We start from the raw sequence: 26,849 nt of genomic DNA on the forward strand, positions 1-26,849 counted from the left end.
GAAATCCATGCCTACCTGTCACAGGTCCAGAGAAAGGTAATTCCCCCCATGTTCAGCTTGCAAAGTATCTTTTCAGTCTTCCTTACCTACCCCAGGATATGCCTCTTCCTCAGGTAATGAAGAGTAGGAATATCTACTACCTTCTAGGGACATCCTAATCTTTGACTGTGAAGTATGGGTGAGGCCTTTGGCTCTTAGAGTACAATTAAATGGTCTTCCAGAAAAATAACTGTCCAATTTTAGAGAATACTGATATATTTGGCCTTCTATAACATGAAATGTGTAAGCCATATGGTATCATAACTAGGTCTGGACTGAGCTGAGAATAAGCTTAGTCTAATCTTCTTCCTTTTTACAGTTTCTCCTGGAACATGAAATGAAAAATCACATAGGTGTGATAATCCCTTTTCCTGTATATTCCCATTCCTGTTCTACATTGTTTCTAATTGTTAGATTTTATATAATGTGTTTTAGGCAAGTCCCTTCTTTCTCAATATTTCTTTAAAACTGGTCTCACGTGTGTTTTGGGGATGAACTTTATTTTTATTTATTTGTTGATTTATTTACTATATTAATTAAAAAAATTTAATGTTTGTTTATTTTTGAAGGAGAGAGAGAGACAGAGTGTGAGTAGGGGAGGGGCAGATAGAGAGGGAGACACAGAATCTGAAGCAGGCATCAGGCTCTGAGCTGTCGGCACAGAACCTGACGCGGGGCTTGAGCTCACAAAACTGCGAGATCATGACCTGAGCCAAAGTTGGACGCTTAACCAACTGAGCCACTCAGGCGCCCCTATTTTTATTTTTTAAAGTTTATTTATTTGAGACAGAGAGAGTGCAGGATGGCCAGAAAGAGATGGAGAGAGAAAGAAAAATCTCAATCAGGCTCTGCACTGTCAGCACAGAGCCCAAAGTGGGGCTCGAACCCACTAATGGTGAGATCATGACATGAGCTGAAACCAAGAGTCGGACACTTAACCAACTGAGCCACCCAGGTGCTCTGAGATGAATTTTAGAGTATTATTTTGTTTCCAAAACACATTATTATTTGTATTTCATTGAATTTATACATCTATTATAATCCTGTAATTTATTCTTTCTACCCTTCCTATTTCTTTCTCACCTGATGGGTCTGTCTTCTATTTCTTGGCAATTGAATTGTCCATGATGGGGGTTGTTTTCTATACCTGAAATTATAGTCTGAGACTGAGGATTGTTCTCGTAAGAAGGTCTTAGGGTAAGTGATCAGTACACTGCCCAACATTGATAAACTCTGACTCTCTGTTTTCCTGGAGTCACAGGGGTCAGACTCATGCAGTCAGTTCCTCTCCAATGGCTATTTGTTTTCTTTTCTTTTTTTTTTTTTTTCCAAATCACTGGATAAGGACCATTTTTGGCCTAGGTGACCTTGGCATCTAGTTCTCAGCACACACAGAGTAAACGCATATTGGGTTGACGTTATGTTGTTGTAATTCCAACATTAAAGTCTGCCTAAGATAGATTTGATTTTTTCCATAGAAGCTGAGACATACATCATGCAATTTTTGTTAGATCCGAATGAATACCACTCCATCTCATCTCATGTAACTTTGTTGCTATGACCTTTTCTGCCTAAGAAGCTAGGGAAGGCAGTGTGAGGATTTGAGATCCAAACCCTGGAATGTCAGCTGAGAACTTAGGAAAATCCTTGTCTGTAAACACTGGGAAGTAGGGTTCCTACTTACTTTAGTTCATGCTCATGCTTATCTTCTGTGAATTTTCCATCGCTAAGATAACTATTGTCATGATGGACTGAAATTCTATTCTCTATCAAAATAATACTAGTTATGAAACACGTGGATGGAAAAAAATGCTCATTTTTTATTTACTTTCCAAATGTCAGAGTTTTTTTGTATTAACATTTAAACACCTCTTTTGGATTTGTTCTCACCTAATATTGGCAGTAATTCAAACACCCAATCCACCTCAGCATCCACAGAATAGGCCAGTGCTTGATATTATAGACACTACATATGAAATCTCTTCCAGTGCAAAGGCTTATTAACATTTAAAAAGAACTAGATCCATTTATACTTTGACTATAGCATCAACGCCTGCTGAGCAGAACTCACTGTCTGTCATTCCCAACCTTTTCCCCTCTTTTGCATTTACTGAAGTCCTTAAATATCAGCAGCACACTAAAATTTCTCACATAAATGCACCAAATGAAATCCCATCTTCAGCGCCAGCCCTCCCAACCCATTTCCCCAGTGTTCATAAAACATTGAGGGGCTAATTTTCAGTAATTGTCAAAAGGAAAAGGTGACAGTCCATTTAGCAGTCAGCTAGTTGCTAATTAGTACCCAACTAAAATGCATCAAAATTTGAGCACTCCCAATTGAACACTTTGAAAGATAAGCATTCTACTAATTTAACTCTGCTATAGGTTGAACCCCAATTCAGTTCTTTCACAGCAAGATGAGCCATGTTCCAGTGCTTTCCAACATTGATTCTTAGCCCAGAGCTAAAAAAACCTATCTAAGCATCTGGAATTTTGTTGTTGTTGTTTGGGTCTTTGATTGCCTGTGACAAGGGGTACAAACTTATGAGACTGTAGGCAGTGGGTTGTCACACTCTAACACAAGAATTAGAAAAGCACTGGTTTGTACTTTATGAAATGCCCATATTACAAAAAAAGAAAACACATGTTGGGGGAGTAGTGGAAGGTACAAACATCAGAGAGACAGTTAGTTGCTCAAGAAGTGGATGGTGGCAGTGGCGATTTGTCATTAAGAATAGCTGGATGTGACTTGGTCCTCCCAAAGATAGTTATGTTCCTGTTCATTCTTTGGCACATTGATCCTGGGAACTGTACCTACCGTTGGAACTAGGACAACACTCTTTCTGCAGAAGCATAAAAAGCTTGACCAGACCTAGAAGCCATTTTATTCTTAAGACTTCATTAGCACTTTTTCCAGAGTTCTATTCAAACAAAACTAAAGAACAAAGAATGGGGGTATGTTTTAAGCACTTGCCATTAAATACTGTTTCAACTGAAAATGTTTTTCAGCTATAAATAGTAACAATCTTGAGGCAGGTGAGGTGGTGGACTGGGAGCCTGGAAATACATCACGTATTCCACCTCTGAAACCCATACTCTTTTCACCATCGCGCACTGAACTCTCCCAATTCTTAGTTTGAAGAAACCCCAAAAGTAACAAGTCCTGTCTTGGAAGAAAGTAGCACCCGTAGTTTCTTGGGAGAAAGTAGTGTCCTAATTTTTCAAAAAGGAAGAGAGAAATAGGTCAAAATGAATCTTCTAAAATCACTAAATTGTATCCTTTCAAAGGGTTTTGAGAAAGGTATGGAGAAGGTACAGAGCTAGCTTTAATGAGGCTAAAGTGACCACACAAATCTCATTTGCCAGAAATATCGTATCTGATCTGAGAAAGGTTCGTTACTGTCCTGTAGCTGTGGTTCTTTCATGCCACAGCTGCTGTGGCAACATGGTGAGTGAGGCTGAGAAGGCAGGGCCTTTTCGAGAATTAACAAAATCGATGTGTATCTTAGAAGAGTTGGATCGAGTTTCCCGGGCATCTCAGGGTTGCTAGAATAGGTACCTGGGGAAGGAAAATATAAGAGACAAAATCTTTGGAGACTGAGAAAAGTAGCCAACTTTGTACCTTGGTCAGTTGCCTACTTCCTAATTTTGCCTCTAGGTACCTTTGGAAAGGAGGAGGAAAAAAAAAAAATAGGATCACCGAAGCAGCTGGATTTAAATATATAAGCACACAAGTTCCCCTTCCCTGACCCTACTCTTTTCCCTCAGAGAAGTTTTCTCTAGATCTGAGAATCAGGAGACCTGGATTCTACAACTGTCTGTGGAAATGGAATCATTCTGTTACTTCCCTGTGGTTCTGCTTTTTCACGTATTTAGTAAATGGCTTCAACTATATTCTCTATTAGTTATAAACTGTGGTGATTCTGTGATTCTGCTTTCCTATTAGAATGTTCCTCTCCACAGAAGACAAGGCAGGCTTCTACCACAGTGTATGGAACATAGTTGGTACTCAAGGAAAAACAAACAGTAGAATGAATGAATGAATGAATGACATTTCTTTTTGTGGGATTGAGTCATCTTTTGTGAGTTCCGCATTTGCAGGTTAAGCACAGTTTTTTGCGTTGTGTAATATAGATGAGGGACAATTGTTGATTGAATGATTCCGGCTTCCAAACTACTTGTCTTTAGTTTTCAGAAATGTCTATGGATAGTGATAATGACTAGATTTGTCCTTGTGTATGACCTTGACCACGAAGGCCCCTATTTTATCATGTTATAACTTCCAGGCAGACTTCCATGCCGCTGGTTCAAACTGGGAACCATGAAGGTGAGAGGGGCTGCCAAGAAGTGTGACACAGACGAGTGAAGAGAGCTCGAGTTCAATGCCACTGGCTGCATGGTGGACCTTGTATAGAGCACACAATCTGGCTGCATTCAAATTATTCATCTGAATTTTTCTTCGTTTCCACCAGTCTCCTTCACTCTGGGGTTTCCAGTTGACTGTGTTGAGGGACTCAATCCATCGCACTGGTTTTCTTTTTCTATTGCTGACTTTGGACTTTTAGTACCCTGCAGAGTCCTCCTCAATTATTTCTGGAAGTTTCAGGAATACCATATGTGCTTTTGAACAGTTCTGTTAGTATATGACATCTGTCATGGATTGCCCTCTCTCTCGCATGCTTGTTTCTATTGGGTGCCATCTTGTATGACGACAGCACCTGCTACTTCCTGTGCTATTTGGCCAGGGCTGCCATTAACAGAGCACCACCCACTAAATGGCCTAAACAACAGAAATGTATTCTCTCACGGTTCTGGAGACTAGAAGTCTGAGACTGAGGTCTTGGCTGGACCATGCTCTCCCTCAAGCCAATAGGGAAGGATCTATTTGAGGCTTCTTCCTTATTTTCTGATAGTTCCTTGGCTTGTGGCAGTATAACTCCAGGCTTCCCGTGGTGTTCTCCCTGTGTTCCTGTCATTTCCCTTTTGTATAAGGACAGAGTCATATTGGATTAGGGTCCACTCTAATGACCTTATATAAACTGAAGTGTCAGCTTCAAACAAGTTGACATTCGCAGGTACTTGGGGTTAGAATGTCAAGATCTTGTCGTGGCGGGGGGAACATGATTCAGAGCATAACACTTCCTTTGGTCACTACTGAGCTGTGACTGCTGCCCACACTGACTCAGTCCCTGGGCATCACTATCAGAGCTATCTCTGGACATTTCCATCACTATGGGCATCTAGAAGTCTTGAAGTACCAAAGCTTCACCGTGTTCTCTGAAGCCTGAAACATGCTTTAAGGGGAATGTTTTTCTTCTCTTTTGCATCACTTTTTGTTAGAGGTCCATCCAAGACATGACATTTTAGTCAAAAATTTTTTTTAATTCTTTCCTCTTTTTCCTTAAAATCCAGCTACAGGTCTGTAGGATTGGTTGAAAGACAAAATCTGAATGACAGACTCATGGGGTAGAGGCACAGTTGCCTTCATTTTTGCCACTGAAGCTTTGTAATAGGCTGGTCTCTTTCCTTTCATGGATTCTCTGCTGGGATATCTCTCATGCAACAGGTTCCTGAAAAGCTCAATTCACTTATCCGGCAAACTTGCCTGAATTTCAGTGGTTGATACTGTCCTTGCCTAAACTGAGATCCCTGCTACATGTAAACTGAGATTAGCAAGAGTATCTAAACTATACTTCATTAAGAGAATATAAGAGAAAGTTCATATGATTATTTCAAAGTATAGGAAAAGTGTTTGGTAAAAGTTATTATGCATTTTATGAGAGAAAGTGAATTAGGAAGAGATTAAATTCTTAATCTAATAAACACACCTAAAAATATCCAATGGTAGGGGCGCCTGGGTGGAGCAGTCAGTTAAGCGTCTGACTTCAGCCAGGTCACGATCTCACGGTCCGGGAGTTCGAGCCCCGCGTCAGGCTCTGGGCCGATGGCTCAGAGCCTGGAGCCTGTTTCCGATTCTGTGTCTCCCTCTCTCTCTGCCCCTCCCCCGTTCATGCTCTGTCTCTCTCTGTCCCAAAAATAAATAAACGTTGAAAAAAAAAATTTAAAAAAAAATATCCAATGGTAAACCTTGTACTTAATGGGAAAATGTTAAAATGTTTGATATTGGAAACAAGATAAGGGTGACATTACCAACAGTCCTATTTGACATTGTAATAGGCTTCCTAGCAAATGCAGTAAAGCAAGATAAATTATATAATGATTGCAAAGAAAAAAAATGGTAATTTCATAATTCACAGATGATATGCTTACATTTTTAAGGATTCAAAAGATTCTACTGAAAGTTTATAAGTTTGCTGACTATAAGCCAATATTTTTTTTTATTTATTTTATTTTATTTTATTTTATTTTATTTTTTTTATTTTTGGGACAGAGAGAGACAGAGCATGAACGGGGGAGGGGCAGAGAGAGAGGGAGACACAGAATCGGAAACAGGCTCCAGGCTCCGAGCCATCAGCCCAGAGCCCGACGCGGGGCTCGAACTCACAGACCGCGAGATCGTGACCTGGCTGAAGTCGGACGCTTAACCGACTGCGTCACCCAGGCGCCCCTATAAGCCAATATTTTAAAATATTAGCCAATATTATATATCAGCAATAAGCAACCGGGTCCATTTAAAGTAGTATTAGAAATAACAAATGACTAAGAATCAACTTAACAAAGGATGCACAAAGTCTTAATGAAGGAAACAATGGAAAAAATAATGGTCTAAGTAGTTGGAGATGCATATTATGTTCACAGACAGGAAGACTTACTACTATAAAAATATCGATTCTTTCCAAATGATACCCAGATTTAGTGTAATGCCAATAAAAATCCAAGCAGATTTGGGGTGTGTGTGTGTGTGTGTGTGTGTGTGTGTGACAGAGAGAGAAAGATGAGCAAGATGATTCTAGAATGTATGTGAAAATGCAAAGGGCTAAGTATAGTGAAAACACTCTTGAAGCAGAACAAAGTGGAAAAGTACTTGCATTTCCAAATATCAACGCTTTATTTAAAGATAGAGCAATGTAGATGGTGTGTTTTTTTGGCACAGGATAGATGGAATAGAGTGAAAAAAAAAAAAAAAGAAAGGCCCACACATCTATGGACCTTTCCTTCATTTGTGACAAAAGTGAAGATAGTGGGGAAAATGGCCTTAATTAACAGTCTGGGCCCATTGGATATTCACATTGAAAAAAAATCAAACCTGACCCTATTTCACACTATACAGAAAGTTAATTTCAGGTAGAGTGTAGATTTCAATGGCAAAACAATAAAGCTTTTAGAAGACAGTGTAGGAAAATGCCTTCATTGCCTCAGGATACGGTAATAGTTTTTAAACGGAATAACCATATGGAAAAAGATTGATAAATTTGCTTCAGGTCCTTAGAAGAAACCATTAAGAGAGTTAAGGCAAGTTAAAGAGGGTGAGAACATATTGGTGATTATATTTATGATGCAGTATCCTATAAATTAATATAAATTAATAAGGAATTATAAAAATGGGGAAGAGACTCAAACGGGCATTCCAAAAACTGGACGTCCTAATATCTAGCACATATGTTAAAAGATGTCAACCCCATTAATAATCAGGAAAATGAAAACATCACATAACGTAGTACATCTACTTGCATGGCTGAAATGAAAGACTTAAAACACCAAGTTTATTAAGGATGTAAAGCACCAGAAACTGTCCAGCACTGTTGATGTGAATTGGTATATCATTTTGAGAATTTCACTTTGGTTGAAAATGTAACTTACGATGACCCCTGCCTCTATCAGTAGGGGTATAGCTGGTGGAAATTCATACCATGTGCCTCAAATAAGATGCATAAGAATGCTCATAGCAGATTATTCATGACAGTTCTAACCCAAAGCCCATCAACAATGGAATGGATAAATAAATTGTGATGTGGTCATAGAATGTAATAGGATAGCAGTGAAATGAATAAACTATAGTCACAGCTAAAAACATGATCGTCATAAACCTAACTTTGTATTGAGTGGATGAAGCCAGATACAAAAGGATCCATGCTGCATTATGCCATTTATGTATGGTTCAGAAACAAGCATAATAAATTACAGTGTTTAGAAATGTGCGCTTTTATGGGAAACCTACAAAGTAAAAAAGGGATTGCCGTAAGTGGAGCTAAACTTTGAGGGGGGGGCAGTTGTTTGAGGGCAGGAGTACACAGTGGCTTTCTGAGGTCTTGGCAATCTTTTCTTTAATGGCCTGAGCAGAATTTAGAGGAATTTTTTTGTTTCTATACCTTTCTTTAATAATGTGGAATTTAACAGTAAAAGTTTCTTCTTTCTTTCCTGTTTTAAAGGAATGTATGTAAAATTCCAGGCCTCCTGGAGGTGCTGCATATACAGAGCTACTTAATAAGTATTCTACCTCCCTCTTCTTCCTCTGATTAGCTCTGCACACCCGATCTCAAAAAGCAATGAATAATCTTGGTGCATGCCCGATGTAGACCCCATTCCCGGAAGAAAAGTTGCCTGGAGCACCGGTAGATTGCAAAGGCTAAAGATGTTCATGGCTGCCTCGTCTGATTGCCTTTTATACCAGCACCAGAGTGGTCATACCCATGACTGTGCATTTACAGAGTCAGAGAGCACCCCCCATGCTTCATAATTACTGCAACACATGTGCGAAGTCACTTTTTGCTAAGCCACGATGAGGATTCTCAGTGTTCAATCGTCCTCAAAATTTCTCATCTCTTCCCTGGAGTGAGGTGCTTTGGTTTAGCAGCCGCACATGGGGATTGCATTTAAATCATTTAAGGTCTGGAGTTCAATATCCCCTAAAAGCAGCCTCCATTCTTTTCAGGCACACCTGGATTTTTTTTTTTTTTTTTTTTTTTTTACTTCAAAGTGAGGGATATCCTCCTAAGGGGGAAGAAAGCTTTGCAAACGCGTTAACTCTTTGCGTGCACAGGTGTACTTCCTGATGCCCTCTGCTTGCCTCTTCCCAGACTGTCCTTCCTTGGCAGTGACTCTTTTAAGTCCTTAGTCACCCCGTTCCCATCTTAGCAGCAAAAGTAGTAACACAGTAAATCCAGCCTGCAGAAGGCTAAAAGTCCAAAGAGCTAGTGCAGGAGAGTCCTTGAAGAGTCAAGGCCTATTTTAGTTTGAGCTTATGTAGCCTTTATGATACAGCATACGGGCCTTCCTCCCGAATTCCTCCAATTACTAAATTGTTGGTACAGGTGGCTGAGCACGAAACAATGAGAGTCATGCCTTAGGATATAAAGTTCCTCAGAATCCCCTCACATTGACAAACTTGCGCTGTGCGGTAGACGGGGGCCCTCAGAGCATTCTCTGAAAGCAAGTTTTTGCTGAGAGGTGAGAGGGAGCAGCAGCTACTGGTATTTGTGGCCGAGGCAGAAATGTTTGGGATGCCACCAACAGGTTTCACTATTTAATGATCTTACTACGGCCTGTTATTCTTAATTTTTTACTTCCCATTACCCCTGCTGTGCGGGCGGTCCAAGAGGTGAATGTCAATCGGCTCAGAATTAAATCGGGAACTTGAGACAATGGAAGGGGTCTCGGAACAAGAGACAATCGGATTGAGCGAGACTTAGACTTTCATATTCACAAGTCTTAGTTTCCAGAAGATACTGTAGAGAGGTGAAGGCGCAAGCTCCTGTCAGTGTTTTTCCATTATATCAGGGATATCTGATCAGGGATATATATCAGGGATATATATCATTGGATATATAATATATATTGGAATATATAATAGAATATATTTCTATTATATATATCAGGGAATATATTGCTTTGAAAAGCCATTTTTTCAAAGCAATATATTTTGAAATATTTGTCGAGTATCCACAGTGGGCCAGATAACTCACTGCTACTTTATAAGGACTTCTGGACCGAGCGGATGAGTCTGAGTCATGGCGCTGCCTCACTAATCACGGTGCCTGGAGCACGTACGATATGAGGGACCGTGCGGTCCTAGACACCACAGGCCCGTGGGAGTTTGGATGAAGATTGTTGGCAAGCAGAGAGGATGCTGGACTCTTCCCCTAAGTGGATCTGCAGGCCTTGCTCCTACTTTAGACAGACAGTCCATTCATCTCGGGATATTGGGCAAAATTTGCCAGTCACTGAAACCCCCCTGCCTTGTTTGTTTGTTTGTTTGTTTTCCACAGAACCATCTGCACCTGGTGAAAAATGGCCCACTGAAACAGGTGAGCGTTTCCCACCGCTTTTCCTCTGACTCCACACAGCTGTAGCAGACGGTGTCCCAGCAGGGTCTACGCAGTTCATCTGCCAAGGGGGAGTGCAGTCATGATGGTCCTGACTTAGGTCTGGGGCTCAGCTTCTGTTTGTTCTAACCACCTCTCACCCCCCTCGGTAACTACACCCAGTGGGAACTTGGCAACAAAAGTTATTGACTGAAGGACTGGAGAATCTTTTACTGCTAATGTTAAAAATCTAAATGGGGCTTGGAGCATTGTCCTTCTAAGTTAACTTTTTAAGTAGAAGGAATTTAAGGAACCAAAATTTGGTGTCCAGGATGAGTTAAGGCTAGGGACCCAGGTTCCTGGTCAGTGTGATTCCTTTCTGAGTGCATTCCTCACATTATTAGGTCATGTATTTTACTGGTTACCTGGGGAATTTGCTGAGGACAAAATCACCTGCTTTGGGGAAAGTTTCTGCTTAGTACTCGGTCCTATTTACTACTCCTGGTGGTTACTACTGTTGACCATTGATCTGTTGTGTTAAAAATCTTCCTAGGTTTCTTTAGATATATATGCTGCTTTATGTTGTGTGTTTCCAACCAGACTACCTTACCCAAGGGCAAGTACCTGAGATGGCACGAAATGGTGGAAAAGGCTTTGAGTTTTAGGGCCTGACGTACTTAAAGTAGAATTCTGAGTTTTTATTTACCAGCTGGAGGATCTTTATCTCTCTTTCAAAGAGCAAACATTTTTCATTTTTATGATATTCCATTTATCGTTATTTTAATAGTTTTTGTGTTTTGTGTCCTATGTAAGAAATCTCTGTGTAAAAAAAAACAAACAAACAAGATCAGAGAGATTTTCTTTTATGTTTTATTCTAGCAGTTAATAGTCTTAGCTCTTATGTTTAGGTCTGTTATCTTTTTGGAGTTAATTTTGTATGTAAGGTAAGGATTGAGGTTTATTTTTTTTCCCCTACAGGTACCTAGTTGTTCCAGAGTCATTAGTAGAAAAGACTACTTTTTACTCATTAAATTATCTTGACACCTTTGTTAAAAATCAATTGACCATAAATGTGTGGGTTTATTTTTGGACTCACTGCTTATGCCAGTGCCCCACTGTCATGATTACAATAGCTTTGTTGTAAGTCTTGAAAGGAGAATGTGTAAGTTCTCCAGACTTATTCTTGATTTCATGACTCTTTTTGGCTATTCGAGGTCATTTTCCCTATTCATATAATTAAAAAAAAATTAGCTTGTCAATTTCTTTAGTAAAGTCTCTTGGGATATTATTGAGATTCAGTTAAATCTGTGGATCTAGTTTGTGGAGAATTGCCATCTTGCTATGATGGTCTTTCTGAATCAGGAGGATGGTATACCTCATTGTAGTTAGGTCTTCTTTAATTTTCCTCTGCAATGTTTTGTAGTTTTTGGTGTTTAGTTCTTACATATCTTTAGTGAAATTTATTCCTAAGTATTCTTATGTTGTTGAAATAGTTAATTTTTTAATGCTTAATTTCTAATTGTTCATTTCTAGTATATAAGTTGACTTTGCTATATTAACCTTCTGTCCTGAGCGTTAATTCACTTGTTAATTCTAGTCGTTTTTTTTTTTTGTTGTTGTTGTTGTTGTTGTTGTAGATTCCTTAGGGTTTTCAACTACATCTTCTGTAATACAGTTCATTTTTTCTTTCCAATATTTACACTTTCCATTACTTTTCCCTGCCTTATTGAACTGGCTAGGTTTTCCATTGCAATATTGAAGTGGGAGAATAGATATGCTTGATTTGTCCCTGATCTTGGCTAAAAATGACTGACCCTTTCATAATTGAGTATGAGGTTAGCTGCAGGTTTTCAGAGATGTCTTTAATAAGTTTAGAAACTTGCCTCCTGTTCCTAGTTTTTGAAGTTTTTATCATAACTTGTGTCAAATTCATTTTCTGCATCTATTGAAAAGATCATAAGTTTTTTCTATTTTATGGTATTTACATGGCAAATTACATTGATTTTCAGATGTTAAACCAACCTATCATTCCTAGGATAAATCCCACTTGACCATGATGTGTCATGTGTTTGTTAATATTGTTTGATTGTATTTGTTATAGTTTGTTAAGGATTTTAACACTCATGCTCACAATGGATGTTGATATATGGTTCTCTATTCTTGTTATGTTTTGTCTCATTTTGGTACCTGAGTAATATTGGACATATAAAGGGATTTGGAAGTATTCCCATCTCCACTATTTTTGCATAGAATTGGTATTAGTTTTTCTTAAATGTGTGATAGAATTCACCAGTGGAGACTTTTGGGCCTAGTTTTCTTTGTGAGAAGGTTTTTTAATTACAAGTTCAGTTCTTTAATTGATATAGGGTATTCAAGTTTTCTATTTTTTCTTTGGTCAAAGTTTGTACTTTCTGTATTATAAGAAATTTATTCATTTCATTTAGGTTATTAAATGTATTAAGTTCATATTAAGTTCATAAAATTCCATTATTATTCTTTCAATATATGCAGGATCTGTAGTGATATATCCTCTTTCAATGTTGATATTTTGATGTGGGTCTCTTTTTTTCTTGATTAGTGCAGGTAGATGCTTATTCATTTTACATGTGTTTGAGGTAACTACTTTTTGGTTTTATATTTAGTTTATATTTTTGTATATAAAATATATTTGTATATAAAATATATATTTTGTATATAAAATATATATAAAAATATATAAAATATATATAAAATTTATATATAAAATATGTAAAATATATTTAAAAAAAATAAAAAAAAATAAAAATATATATAAAAAATATATACAAAAAATATATTTTTGTATATAAAATATATTTGTATACAAAATATATTTTGTATATAAAATATATAAAATAAAAATATAAAAATATATGATTATATACTTATATTTACTTATATATATTTATATTTATATGTATGTATATTTGTATTATTTCCCTGTTTTCTATTTCATTCCTTTATTCCTTTATCTTTATTATTGTCTTCCTTCTACTTAATTTAGGTTCATTTTTTTCTTTGTCTTTTTTTTAAGATGAGAACTCATGATTTTTAGACTTTATTTGTAACATAGGCATACAGGTGTAAATGTCTCTCTAAACACTGCCTAGCTGCATCTCCTACATTTTGATATCTTGTACTTTTATATTCTCTGAAATTTTTGAAATGGCTGTTCTGGGTATTACTATATATATATCACTAACTTCATATTTCACTTGCAAATGATACTGTATCACTTTCTATAAAATATTTAACATTTTTCAACTTTATGTACATATATTCTTTCTCTCATATTTTAGGATACTCTTGTATGGGAAAGAGAATTATGGCCCCTAAAGATTCCCATTCCCTACTCACCAGAGCCTGTGCATATGTTCTCTCATATGACAAAATATATTTTACAGATGTGTTTGAGAAGGGGACTTACCTTTTATTGCATGAGTAAGCAAAATCTAATCACACGTGTCCTTAAAAAAGGAGAGCCTTCTCATCTGGGTCATGGACATGAGATGGAAGAAGGAGGAGAAAAGATTGAAAAAGTGACTTGACCTGCCATTTCTTGGAAGTTGGAGAAAGAGGTTCATGAGACAAAGAACAAGGGTGACCTCTAGAAGCTAGGAACAACACTTAGCTGATAGCCAACAAGGAAATGGGACCGCAGTCCTGCAAATGCAGGGAACTGAATTCTGCCAACACCCTAAATGAGCAAGGAAGCATAAACTCCCCTAAAGCCTCTAGAAAGGGACAAATTCTTAAAAGCAGGGCACTCTGCTTTTAACCTAGTACAATCCATGTCAGATTTCTGATGTACAGAATTATAAGATAATAAGGTTTGTTGTTTAGTTCACTAATTGTTGGTAATTTGTTATGAAATTAAAAGAACCAATTAAAAAACTTCCTTTAGCAGTTATTTTAGCACACTTATTTGACAACAAATTCTATTGGTTTTCTTTTGTAAATATGTCTTTATTTTTCTCTTTTTTGAAGAATATTTTCACTGACTGGAGAATTCTTAATTGAAGGATTGTTTCAGCTCTTTGAAGATGTTGTTCCAATTTCTGTTGGCCTTCATGGTTTTCGTGAGAAGTCAGCTGTTAGATTGTTGTTTCCCTTTATGTAATGTAATTTTCTTTTGCTGGTTATAAAATTTGCCCTTTATAAAATAGTAAACTCATTAAACATTTGACAACAGTAGGCTCTCACATGGGGCTTCTCCATTTTTATTCTGCTTGGTGATCTTTACATATTTTGTATGAGGCATGTTTTTGTATTTTTCAAATTTGGGAAATTTTCAGCTTTTTTTTTCTTCAAATACTTTTGTCTATTCTGAGATTCCAGTTAAACAGGAGTTTGGCAATTTTATATTATCTAGGAAGTCCCTAAGGGTAATTACTATTGATGTATATTTATTCTCTCTTGATAATTTATTCCTTCTTCTGTCATATTTATTTGGCTGTTAAATCCATCTCATGATTTTTAAAAATTTCATACATTGTATTTTTTAGTTCTCAGCTTCTTACTTGACTCTTCTTTATGTTTTCTATTTCTTTACTGGGACTTTATACTTCTTTCATTTATTGCAAGTTTTGTTTTTTATTTTGGATAATAATATACAACAGTAATATGTCATATTAATAGTTAATTCATTGTCTCACAATTTTATCATCTTTTTCATTTAGTAATCAAACTAGCTTAAGTTTGTTTGCTCTTGAGAACATTGTACATTTTCTTCAGTCTTTAAATATCAGGTAATTTTGGATCATATTCTAGACAATATAAATGTCAAGTTGTGGATACTCTGGATTCTATTATTTTTTTCTCCACTTAGGATTGTTTGCTTTATGAGGCATTAAAATCTGTGTGAAGTGAAAACCCTGCTTCTTAAGTGGTGGTTCTGATCTCACTTCAGATTTTTTTCTTTGAGCTACTTTGAGTCTGTCCTAAATATTTATGGTTCAGGCCTCAATCAGAGATGTGGGTAGATAAAAATGGGGGATCCTCTCTCTCTTTTCCTTTGGAATGTCACCATTGTTCTCAACAGCCATGTTTCTCCTGGCTTCAGTTGTCTGGTTACCCAGGCAAGAAAGGCTCTGGTTTTTTTCCGTCAACATCCTACTATACCAAATGCACCTCAAGAGACTAATAACTATAAAAGTGGGAGCTTTTATGTACATCCTCTCTCCCCTTCTTCCTTTGTGTATTCCTGACAGCATCTGTCTGCTTTTATTCAACTTCCAATACCTTTGTGTAGTTGTTTTTTATATTATGCCCAGGTTTCCTTTGGTTGTTTCTTTAGGACAGTAATCTAGTAGGTTCTTAGACTATCATTTCTAAAAGCTGAAGTTAGTCATTGCCTTTTGGGCAACTCATTCATAGTTCATATTGGAGATTTTCAGTAATTTCAAGATGAATCTAATTTATAGCTAACTCATTAATTAAATGCTTTCATGCCTCTAATATGTCCCAGCTATATTGATGGGAGTTCTGTTTTCAGTTGTGAACTTTTCACCTTGTCCCTTCTCTAATAGGACTTCAAAACTGGTGGAGAAGACAGATATTAAAAGCGATGAAAATACAGTGTGGTGAATGTGGTCATAAGAGGAATTATAGGGTGCTGCAGAAGTAAATGGTAGAATTCCCTAATATAACAAAAGAGATCAGGGAGACTTCCCTGAGAAAATGAGATTTAAGATGAAGAAAGGGTAGGAATTGAAGTCAGATTAATAGAATTAAATGTGCTTGTTAACAAATATTTGGGGGACTGTTTGGAGAACCGTTCTAGTGAATGATGAGGTACAGGGCAAGAGTAGAAAGAAGAAAAATAGAAAGTAGGTACAACAATCTAGGTGATATCTTGAAGGAGGTGGTGATTAGGGAAGAGAATATATTTCAAAGATACTTAGGATACAGAATTAAATAAGATCTCATGATTAGTTTAATAAAGGTCAGGTAGAGAGAGAGCCATCAAAGATATCTGGCATGAGCCTCTGAATGGATGGTGGTACTTTTTATTGAGCTGGGCACAGTGGAAGAAAATATATTAAGAAATAAAATAAGATTATTAATTCGCTTTTAGGCTTTTGAATTTAAGGTACTTGTATTATATCCAAATTGAAATATTCAACATATATTTGAGGGCGCAAAAGAGAATTCTTAGCTGAAAGTATCACTCTTTTTAAAAATAAAATTCCAGTATAGTTAATACACAGTGTTCTATTAGTCTCAGGTGTGCAATGTAGTGATTTAACAATTCCATACATTACTCAGTGCTCATAGGGATAAGTATACTGTTCATCCCCTTCATCTATTTCATCTATCCCACCACCCACCTCCCCTCTGGTAACCATTTGTTTGTTCTCTAAAGTTAAGCGTCTGTTGTTTTGTTTGTCTCTCCTTTTCTTTGTTCGTTTGTTTTGTTTCTTAAATTCCACATATGAGTGAAATCATATAGTATTTGCCTTTTTCTGACTGACTTATTGCTTAGCATTATACACTCTAGATCCATTTATGTTGTTGCAAATGGCAAGATCTCATTATTTTTTATGGCTGAGTAATACTCCAGTGTGTGGGTGTGTGTGTGTGTGTGTGTGTGTGTGTGTGTGTGTGTGTGTGTATGTATACACCCCACCTCTTCTTCATTCTTTCATCTATCAATGGACACTTGGGCTGCTTCCATAAGTTGGCTCTTGTAAATAATGCTGCAATAAACATAGGGATGCATATATCTTTTCAAATTAGTGATTTTGTATTCTTTGGGTAAATACCCAGTAGTGAAATTACTGGATCATATGGTAATTACGTTTATAATTCTTTGAGGAACCTCTACACTGTTTTCCATAGTGACTGCACCAGTTTGTATTCCCACCAACACTACACAAGGGTTTCTTTTTCTCCATGTTCTTGCCAACACTTGTTGTTTCGATTACTCCCTTCATGTTTGTTATTAGCTGCTTTATGTATTTTGGTGCTTTCATGTTGGGTGCATAAATATTTATAATTGCTATCATATCTTCTTGTTGGATTCTCCCCTTTATGATTATGTAATATACTTCTTTGTATCTTTCCACAGTCTTTGTTTTAAAGTCTAGTTTGTCTGATATAAGCATTGCTACCCCAGATTTCTTTTCACATATGCTTTTTCATCCCTCCACTTTCAATCTGAAGGTGACGTTAGGTCTGAAATGAATCTCTTGAAGGCAGCATATAGATGGGTCTTACTTTTTTATCTATTCTGTCACCTTATGTCTTTTGGGACATTTGGTCCACTTACATTCAAAGATATTATAGATAGGTCTTATATATTGCCATTTTGTCAGTTGTTTTATAGTTGTTTTCATAGTTCTTGTCTGTTCCTTTCTTTTGCTGTCTTCTCTCATGGTTTGTTGACTTTTTTTTTAGTGATATACTTGGATTCCTTTTTCTTTATTTTTTGTATATCTATTACTGGTTTTTGATTTGTGGTTACCATTAGGTTTATATATAACATCTACATATCATAGTCTATATTAAATTGATGGTCACTTAAGTTTAAACCTTACATTCTTTACTCTTCTCTTCCTCATGTTTTAGGTATGTGGTATCATATTTTGCATTCTTTTATTTTTTGAATCCCTTGACTTATTTTTACAGATATACTTATTTTTACAGCATTTGTACTTCCTACTTTTCTTCCTCTGACTTATGGTCTTTCCTATCAACTCAGAGTCTCCTTTAACATTTCTTGGGCTGATTTAATGGTGATGAAGTCCTTTAACTTTTCTTTGTCTGGTAAACTTTTTGTATTTCCTTCTATTCTGAATGATAGCCTGTTGGATAGAGTATTCTTGGCTGCAGGTGTTTTCCTTTCAGCATTTTGAATATGTCATGCCACTCCATTCTGGCTGCAAAGTTTCTGCTGAAAAATCTACTGATATCCTTATGGGTTTCTCTTGTATGTAATGTTTTTTCTTGCTGCTTTTAAAATTATGTCTTTATCCCTAGCTTTTGTCATTGTCATGACTATATGTCTTGGTGTGGACCTCTTTGGGTTGATTTTGTTGAGGGCTCTCTGTGCCTCCTGGATTTGGATTTCTTCCCCACCCCACCCCCAGATTTGGGAATTTTTCAGCCATTATTTCTTTAAATAAATTTTATGCCCCCCTTTCTCTCTCTTCTCCTTCTGGGATTCCTATAGAGCAAATGTTATTATGGTTGATGGTGTTGCTGAGTTCCCTAAGTTCGTTTTCATTTTTATTATTATTTTTCTTTCCTTTATTCAGCTTGATCACTTTTCCTACTATGTTCTCTAGGCTGCTAAGCTTTCATTCTGCTTCCTCTGGTCTACTGTTTATTCCATCTAGTCTATTTTTATTTCAGCTATTGAGTTCTTTGTCTCTGATTTTTTTTTTAATTTTTTTTTCAACGTTTATTTATTTTGGGGACAGAGAGAGACAGAGCATGAACAGGGAAGGGGCAGAGAGAGAGGGAGACACAGAATCGGAAACAGGCTCCAGGCTCTGAGCCATCAGCCCAGAGCCCGACGCGGGGCTCGAACTCACGGACCGCGAGATCGTGACCTGGCTGAAGTCGGACGCTTAACCGACTGCGCCACCCAGGCGCCCCTCTGATTTTTTTTTTTAATCTCATTGCTAAGGGTCTCACTGAGATCCTTTACCCTTTCTTGAAATCTAGTGACTATCTTTGCAACTATTACTTTATCCTCTCTATCAGGTATTTTACTTTTATCTGTTTCAGTTAGGTCTCTAGCTGTGATTTTCTCCTGTTATTTCTTTTGGGACATATTCTGTCTCCTCATTTTGTCTAATTCCCTGTGTGTTTCTTTGTATTATGAAAGCTATGTCTCTTGCTCTTGAAATTAGTGGCCTTCTTAAGAAGTAGTGCCCTGCATGGGGCGCCTGGGTGGCGCAGTCGGTTAAGCGTCCGACTTCAGCCAGGTCACGATCTCGCGGTCCGTGAGTTCGAGCCCCGCGTCGGGCTCTGGGCTGATGGCTCAGAGCCTGGAGCCTGTTTCCGATTCTGTGTCTCCCTCTCTCTCTGCCCCTCCCCCGTTCATGCTCTGTCTCTCTCTGTCCCAAAAATAAAAAAAAGTTTAAAAAAAAAAATTAAAAAAAAAAATAAAAAAAAAAAGAAGTAGTGCCCTGCATTGTAATGTCCCCTGGTCACCAGAATCTGGTGCTTCAGGGGTGTCTCTTATGTGTGTTGTGTGTACCCTACTGTTTTCCTTCAGTTCAGTCATCTGCAATGTCTCTCTTTGTCTGTGGTGGTCAAGGTTTGGTCCCTGTGTTGTTAGTGGGTCAGTCTGGGGCTCCCTTGGGATTCAGTTGAGTCAGACTAGCCATTTGCCAGAGATACATTAACACAGAACTGCAAGGTGTTATCTGTGTTGTCCCCTGAGAAACTTTGGTTGGTGGATGGGTCCTGCAATCAGACCAGATGTCTTCCCTTAGCCAACTGCTGGGGCCATAGTCAGGCTGGTGTGTGTGGTTATCTTCCCCTTTTCGTGGGTCAGGAATCACTTTGGAGTGGTGCTGGCCTCTGTTAGGGCTGCTTGCACATGGCCAGTCTTTTGGCACCACTTTGGATGAGTTCTGGCCAAGAGCATATTGGAGGGGACAGGCCCATGGGAGAATGTGGGGGCAGGGCATGAGGTGTTAGCAAGGTGTATGTATGTTTGTCTATTGTGGGAGAGGACTTACAACCACAGGGACTGGTGCTGGTGAGATTGGATCGGGCAGATTCACAGAAGCATTCAGGGTAGAGGCCAGGCATTGGTTAGGTTTGCATGGGTCTGCTGTGGGAGGAGACTTGGAGCTGAGACCTGGCTGGAGGAGGCATGTCTACAGAAGAACGTGAGGGTAAGGGTGCAGTGAGGTAGTCAAGTAGCAAGTGTTGGTGCTGTGCACTGGTGCCTGCAGGTGTCTGTGTGTCTAGACTGAGGTGTGGAGGAGGGGAATGGTGCCTGCCACCTCCTCTGTTCATGTAGAAATCTTCCAATGATTCTTGCCTCTCCATCACATGCTTTGATATTAATAATCAGCTCTCCTTCCCATATATCCCAGGCATTTTTCAAGCTGCTGCTTCTGTGCTGTGTCTCTGCAGGGCTCTTTGTTATGCTGTCTCTTCAAGGGTAAAGACTCATTTTCCTTTTTCTTCTTGGCTCTCCCAGAGCCCACCCTGCTGACTTTTAAAGTTCCACGTATAAGCCTGGCTGATTGTAAGAACTTATGAAATTTGCCCCTCTGGTTTTCAAAGCCAAATGTTATGGGGATTCATCTTCCCTGTGTAGACTCCCTAGTGTGAGAGTCTGTTTCTCTCCCCTCTTCTAGTTCATGGTATCCCTCCTTCCTGGGGACAGTCCCATGGATCTGTTTACCTCCTGACCATGTCTCTGTCCTTCCTACCCTCTTCAATGTGGCCTCTTCTCTAAATGTAGCTGTGGAGAGTCTGTTATGCCAGTCTTCAGGTAATTTTCTGGATTATTTACACTGATATGGGTGTTACCCAGTTGTACCCTAAGGACTTGGTAAGCTTAGGGTCCTCCTACTCCACCATCTTCCTCAGATCCTGAAAACATCACTATTGGCACCTTCACTGTCTCCTCACTGATAAGACTGATCTATCTTGGGGCGCCAACCAACTGGATGGCTCAGTTGGTTAAGCATCTGGCTTTGGCTCAGGTCATGATATCACAGTGCATGAGTTCGAGCCCCTTGTCCGGCTCTGTGCTGACAACTCGGAGCCTGGAGCCTGCTTCAGATTCTGTGTCTCCCTCTCTCTGACCCTCTCCCATTCATGCTCTGTCTCTCTCTGTCTCAAAAATAAATAAACGTTATGAAAAATGTTAAATAAAAAAAAAACACTGGTCTATCTTATTCATAACTTTTGTAGAAAGAGCTGAGCATGCTGGGCTCTGTGCCTTCTGGGTCCCTCTTCTGCAGCTCACAGGTATTTAGGACATAGGTGTGGTTTTCCATTTAAGTAGCTTTGGACTAGATCCCAGTAGTTAGGGTTTATCCTACTCTGCCTACAAGTGGAGGAATAATCATGTCCAGTTTTGGAGAAATTTAGGGAGCCCAACTAAAGTCCTGGTCCCCAATCAGTTTTATCAATATATCAGGCACTACAATAGGGATTGGCCCTCTCTTAGGTCTATTTTTTTCATTGGTTCTAAGCTTAAAAGTGGAAAATAGGATGGTATTTATTGCTGCTCCCAAATCCAAACAAACAATAATATCTTCTCATTTTCTATGTGAGTTAACAAACTTGCAGGGAACTAGGTATTTTTTCTATGTTTGCCCTAATAATAAATGACACAACGTGGATTTTAATCTAGTTAATTATTTTAAAAAAGTCTTTCTTTTCAGTACTTCATACCACAGTGTCTCAAAAGCATCAGAACAGTGAAACTTTACTCTTTGCCAATGAGTTTTGGGTGAAATGAGGAACTCTTGCCTAGAAGACAAGTCAATTTGGATATTCTCTCATTGAACGGGCTGAGTATAAGAATCAAAGAAGATAATTTTAGCTCTTTGTGGAATCTCAGAAAACCTTATGAGTTTGGCTGTGAACTATACATGACAGAGCATCTCTGTGTAACGTCTAAAGGGTCTTTCCACCTACACGTCTACCTTTGGTCACTTCTATCTTTTGAATGTCTTGAGAGAGAGGGTCATCTGAATTCAATGAAGAACACGTGGAAATGGTGAATCTTCTTTTTGCCACTGGTGGTATGATAGGATGTTGATAGCTGAAAAGGATTTCTGTTAGAATTAAACTTTAGTCTCCTTGAATTAAGAGCAGTTTATCAGCGTATGTTATGGGCATCACACAACTTATTAGAATATCTTTAAAAAGAGTGCATTAAAGTGGAAAGAACATACACACTATAGGCAAGTAGCTCAGGTTGTGTCTATATGGTGATGGTCAAGATATTTGACTTCTCTGACCTTCAGTTTCTTCATTCAGAAAATGATGATTGGGGGGGCAATGCTTTCCATGTTATTGCACAAAAGTTTTTCATACAGCTTAGATATGCATGTGGCAAAACTGCTCTTTTGTTGTGAAAGTTTCGAACTCAAATTTTTTACACTTGCCTGCTTTTAAAAGCCATCTATGGTCTGTTGAAATTTTTTAGTGACTGTCTTTACGGGTAACTCCAGAATACTATACTAAGGAGTGAATTGAAAACCCAGAAGACAGGCTGTTTGGTCAAACCCTTAGGTAACAGTGGTTTGCCGAAGTCACTGGGGGATTGTCATGGTAGGGAGAAATTAAGGGTTTCCTGTCTCTAGGACCTTGCACAAGTGTTTATTCTCCCTCTGCCTCAGACTTCTTGTCTGTAAAACGAGGATCACCTTCCTTATTAGGTTGTTGCAAGGCTTAAAAAAATTAGTATGCATAAAGCCGTTATATTTGTGCTTGGCACAAAGTAGGCACTGTATAAATGTTAGAGATAATGACGCCCATGACAGTGACAATGATAATGATGATGGAAACATTTCTATTGTCTGGTTCAGGTTTTTTTTTTCTTTCGTATATGTTTCAAATGTTCAGTTAGTTTTCTTTTAAAAAAAAATGGACGATGGGAGAAGCAAGTAAAATAAGAGAGCCCTGTATGACTTTTTAGAGACACCCTTGGTTTTTGGCAGGTGGGATTTGAGCGTGAACAAAGAACGGAGACGTATTGGCAGTGCAGAGAGGCCTGTCCTGACTAACGGGAGAGCACAGCCACAAACGACTGGTTTGGAAATAGGATTGCTCTTGGAGCTGGCATATTTGAGACAGCTTTACTATTAGTCGAGAAATCCCACTGGAGGAGAGATGAAGGGTTCTTGTTTGTTATAACTCTCCCTACCCCAATAGAGAAGAGCTGGGAAATGAGGTAAAAAGGCTTAAAGGCTTCCCTTCGTTTCTGAGGGGTTCAGTTTCTTACTCAGCTTTAAGGTCTTGGGGCTTGCGCAATGCATGGCCTTGAGACCCAGGAGAAAACCAAAGTCAGCTGTGCTTGTGGAATTAGGCAGCTCAGAGCCCGGGTGACTCTGCACAGCTAACTACCCTCACAGAGTAGGTGCTCCCATGAGCCTTTCAGAACCACAAATCCTCTCCGTGATTTGGAGGCCAGTCAAAAACCTACACAGGAATTAATGAACCAAGACAAACTTCACAGTGGCAGGCTAAGTCAGAGGCCAGGGAAGAGGAACTAGCAGCAGAATTCTAGGAGAGAATAAAAAATTTATGGTAATCATTGGTGAATAGAAATGGAAGCAGAGAGTGTTAGACATTACCTAACCTAGTTCAGCTACGATCTATGGCTGCTGTAATTGTGAAGGCTTATACTGGCTCAAGTCTGAGTCTGAAGATTTGTGGTTACATCGCTGGAAAGTTATATTCTCTTAAACTTGAAAGTGAATGTGAAAAATCTATGTAGTTTATATTATGTATTAAAGATTTTCTTTTTCTTTTTTTCTTTTTTCTTCTTGTTGGGTAAGAGCTAAATTAAATAGCTGGAGGAAAACATTTAAAAAAAATCTACAAGTTAGGATGCATTGAGAGTGAACTTGACAACTTGAAAGGATCATCTCAGGCAGGCTCACCCCCATTTGGGGCAAGTTCTTAAAGATATCCTCGGGATAAGAAAAGAATAAAAGGGGTAGGAGAAGCAGCACTCTGTTGAGGAGAATAATAATCCTTCTTAGATTTCCTGTCTTACCTTTTTCCTCTGGGGCATCATCAGATCCCCAAGGATGAAAAGTTGTATGCGTTTTGTCTACCAGTGTTGTGGGCACAGTGGGTGGGGACCACTGGCTCTGCCGTCCTACATGTGGGTCCCCTGGTATGTCTGCTCATTCAGGTTGGTCCTACTATCTGTGTGTGTTGGGGTGAAGGGAGGTATGTTGAAGTGTGGGGGTGCCAACTGGGGGTCTATGGCTGGCCCTGGAGTCCATTGGTACTTCCCTGAGATAGGGTTACTAGGTTGTTTGATGTGAAATACTGAGCAGAGAAGCTTAAGCTCTCATATCCACAGGGGACTGCATAATTGAGTTTAGAGTGAGAACACATTCACATAAATCACTTTATAAAAGGGGCTCTTCTTTCCGTGTCCAACTCAAGCATAAATATTTAGCATCTACAAATTATAGCAACAGACAGCCCAGACAGAAAGATTTTTTAAGTAACGCTGGGACAACTAATCAAATATCTTGGGCAACAATTATCTATGTTATATACTAAACCAAAAATTAATTTCTTGTGAACTAAGTAAAAACTGCTATTAATTGAGTGCTCCCTGTGCATGCCATGCTGTGTTTTCAGCGTATTATTTTAATATTAACACTTTTCAAGACCAGTATCATCACCGCTTAAGAAGTGGGGATTATCTCAGAAAGGGTGGCCTGCCCAAGGTTACTCAGTGGCTAGGGGCAGGACTGGGATTCTACATAGACCATCCCAGTGAAGACTGAACATATCTCATACTGCAGTGGACTTCCCCTAATGAAGCATATGGAACAATGGGATATTAAGCTGTTCAATTGGTTTTTAATAGATTTTATTTATTTATTTATTTATTTAATTATTTATTTATTTAGAGCACAAGTTGGGGGGGGGGGGGGGGGGAGGGGGAGAGAGAGAGACAGAGAATCTTAAGCAGGTTCCATGCTCAGTGTGTAGCCTGACATGGAGCTCAGTCCCACGACCCTTGGATTATGACCTGAGCTGAAGTCAAGAGTCGGATTCTCAACCAACTGAGCCACCCACGTGCCCCTCTGCTGTCAGATATTTATCCACTTGTGATTGGGAAGGATTTTTGTAAGGATAGACACTGAAGAGATGATGGGAGAAAAGATGGACAGCAGAAAGTCAAACATTAAAAACCAAAGTGTAGAATCTTCTCTAATTCCAAATTTAAAGCAAATTTGGCAACCTGGGAAAATTATTTGGAATATGCAAAGACAAAGATTATAAGCTTTAACCTGTTCAATGCTTAAAATTTTTTTAAATGTTTATTTATTTTTGAGAGAGAGAGAGAGTGAGCGAGCACAAGTGGGGGAGAGGTAGAGAGAGAGAGAGAGGGAGACACAGAATCTGAAGCAGGCTCCAGGCTCTGAGCTGTCAGCACAGAGCCTGACGTGTGGGGTTAGAACTCATGAACCCTGAGATTGTGACCTGAGAGGAAGTCGGAGGCTTAACTAACTGAGCCACCCAGGGGCCCCAACCTGTTCAATATGCTTAAAAATCCACAATTAAAAAAAAAAAATCTCAGAGAAATGAACAAGAATCAAAGACAATTCAGAAAAGTAATGCAAATGGGCAATACATGTGAGAACGTGATCAAACACAGCACATTATAGTTTTTCACCTTCAGATTCACAACAATTTGAAAAAGGTGCAGTGAAACAGGCATTTTCACATGTTGCTTGTAGGCTTATAAATATTTTAAAAAACATTTCTGGAAAGTCAGTCAGCTGTAGGGAAAAGCATGAAAAAGTTAAAATGGTTTAAATTTTGGGCTCTACTTCTTGGGATGTCTTTTCTTCTCCATGGAAATAGAATCATGTACAGAATAGAATGCTGGAGAACTAAATTTTAGTGCAGAATCCTTTTTTTTCCTTTGATTTTTGATGTCACTGGGCAAATGATTTAGTCATCCTAACTCAGTGTTTTATTTGTAAAAGGGGAATGATACCATGATTCTGTGAGGATTCTATGACACAATGCACGTTAAGACTTATCCTGGTGCATAGTAATTATACACTCTAGTAATACTTATAATGTTGCTGTTCTTTTCATCCTAGTTTAATTTACAAGTAAAAATAGTGGAAACAAACTTTTGAAAGACAAATGACATGAATAAATCTTCGTAATAAATTTGAAAATGAACAAAGCAGCTATCTATTTGTTATAATTTATACCGTACTCACGGAGGGAAATATACCAAAATGATAACATTGGTCATTATTAGATGTTTGTGTTTCTTTATCCAGTTTTTCTGAACTGGAGATATTCCTTTGCCTAAGTACTTTTAGTAGGGGAGCAAGGTGAAAAGCCAGTCATAGCTGGAGCATTCTGTAGCTGACTGACTGAAACAGGACTTGAGGCTGGAGTGGGGGGTCATCGGAGGTTTGGGGCAAAGGTAACCCCATCTGGGGCCCCCGAGTGGCTCTGTCGGTTGAGCGTCCAGCTTTGCCTCAGGTCATGATCTGGCAGTTCCTGAGTTCGAGCCCCACGTCGGGCTCTGTGCTGACAGCTGAGAGCCTGGAACCTGCTTTGGATTCTGTGTCTCCCTCTCTCTCCGCCCCTCTCCTGCTTGTGCTCTCTCTCTCTCTCTCTTTCAAAAATAAAAAATAAAAACATTAAAAAAAATTCAAAGTTAACCCCATCTGAGTTTTGGTATGAAATTTGGATCTCTGGATATCGATTCAATCTTAATGAGAGAGAAACCAGAACTTTACTGCATTTCTTTTCCATGAAGGATTGAAGGAGGCTGAAGGGAAATGAAAATAGCACCTTTAAACAAAGTCTCCAAACTCAGAATGCCAGGATAGATTGTGAGTAGTCACGAAATATTTTTAGCTTCTTACTCCGTACCCTATA

The sequence above is a fragment of the Herpailurus yagouaroundi genome, unplaced genomic scaffold, assembly GCF_014898765.1.
Source record: "Herpailurus yagouaroundi ecotype Mexico unplaced genomic scaffold, PumYag 197, whole genome shotgun sequence".
NCBI lineage: Eukaryota > Metazoa > Chordata > Mammalia > Carnivora > Felidae > Herpailurus > Herpailurus yagouaroundi.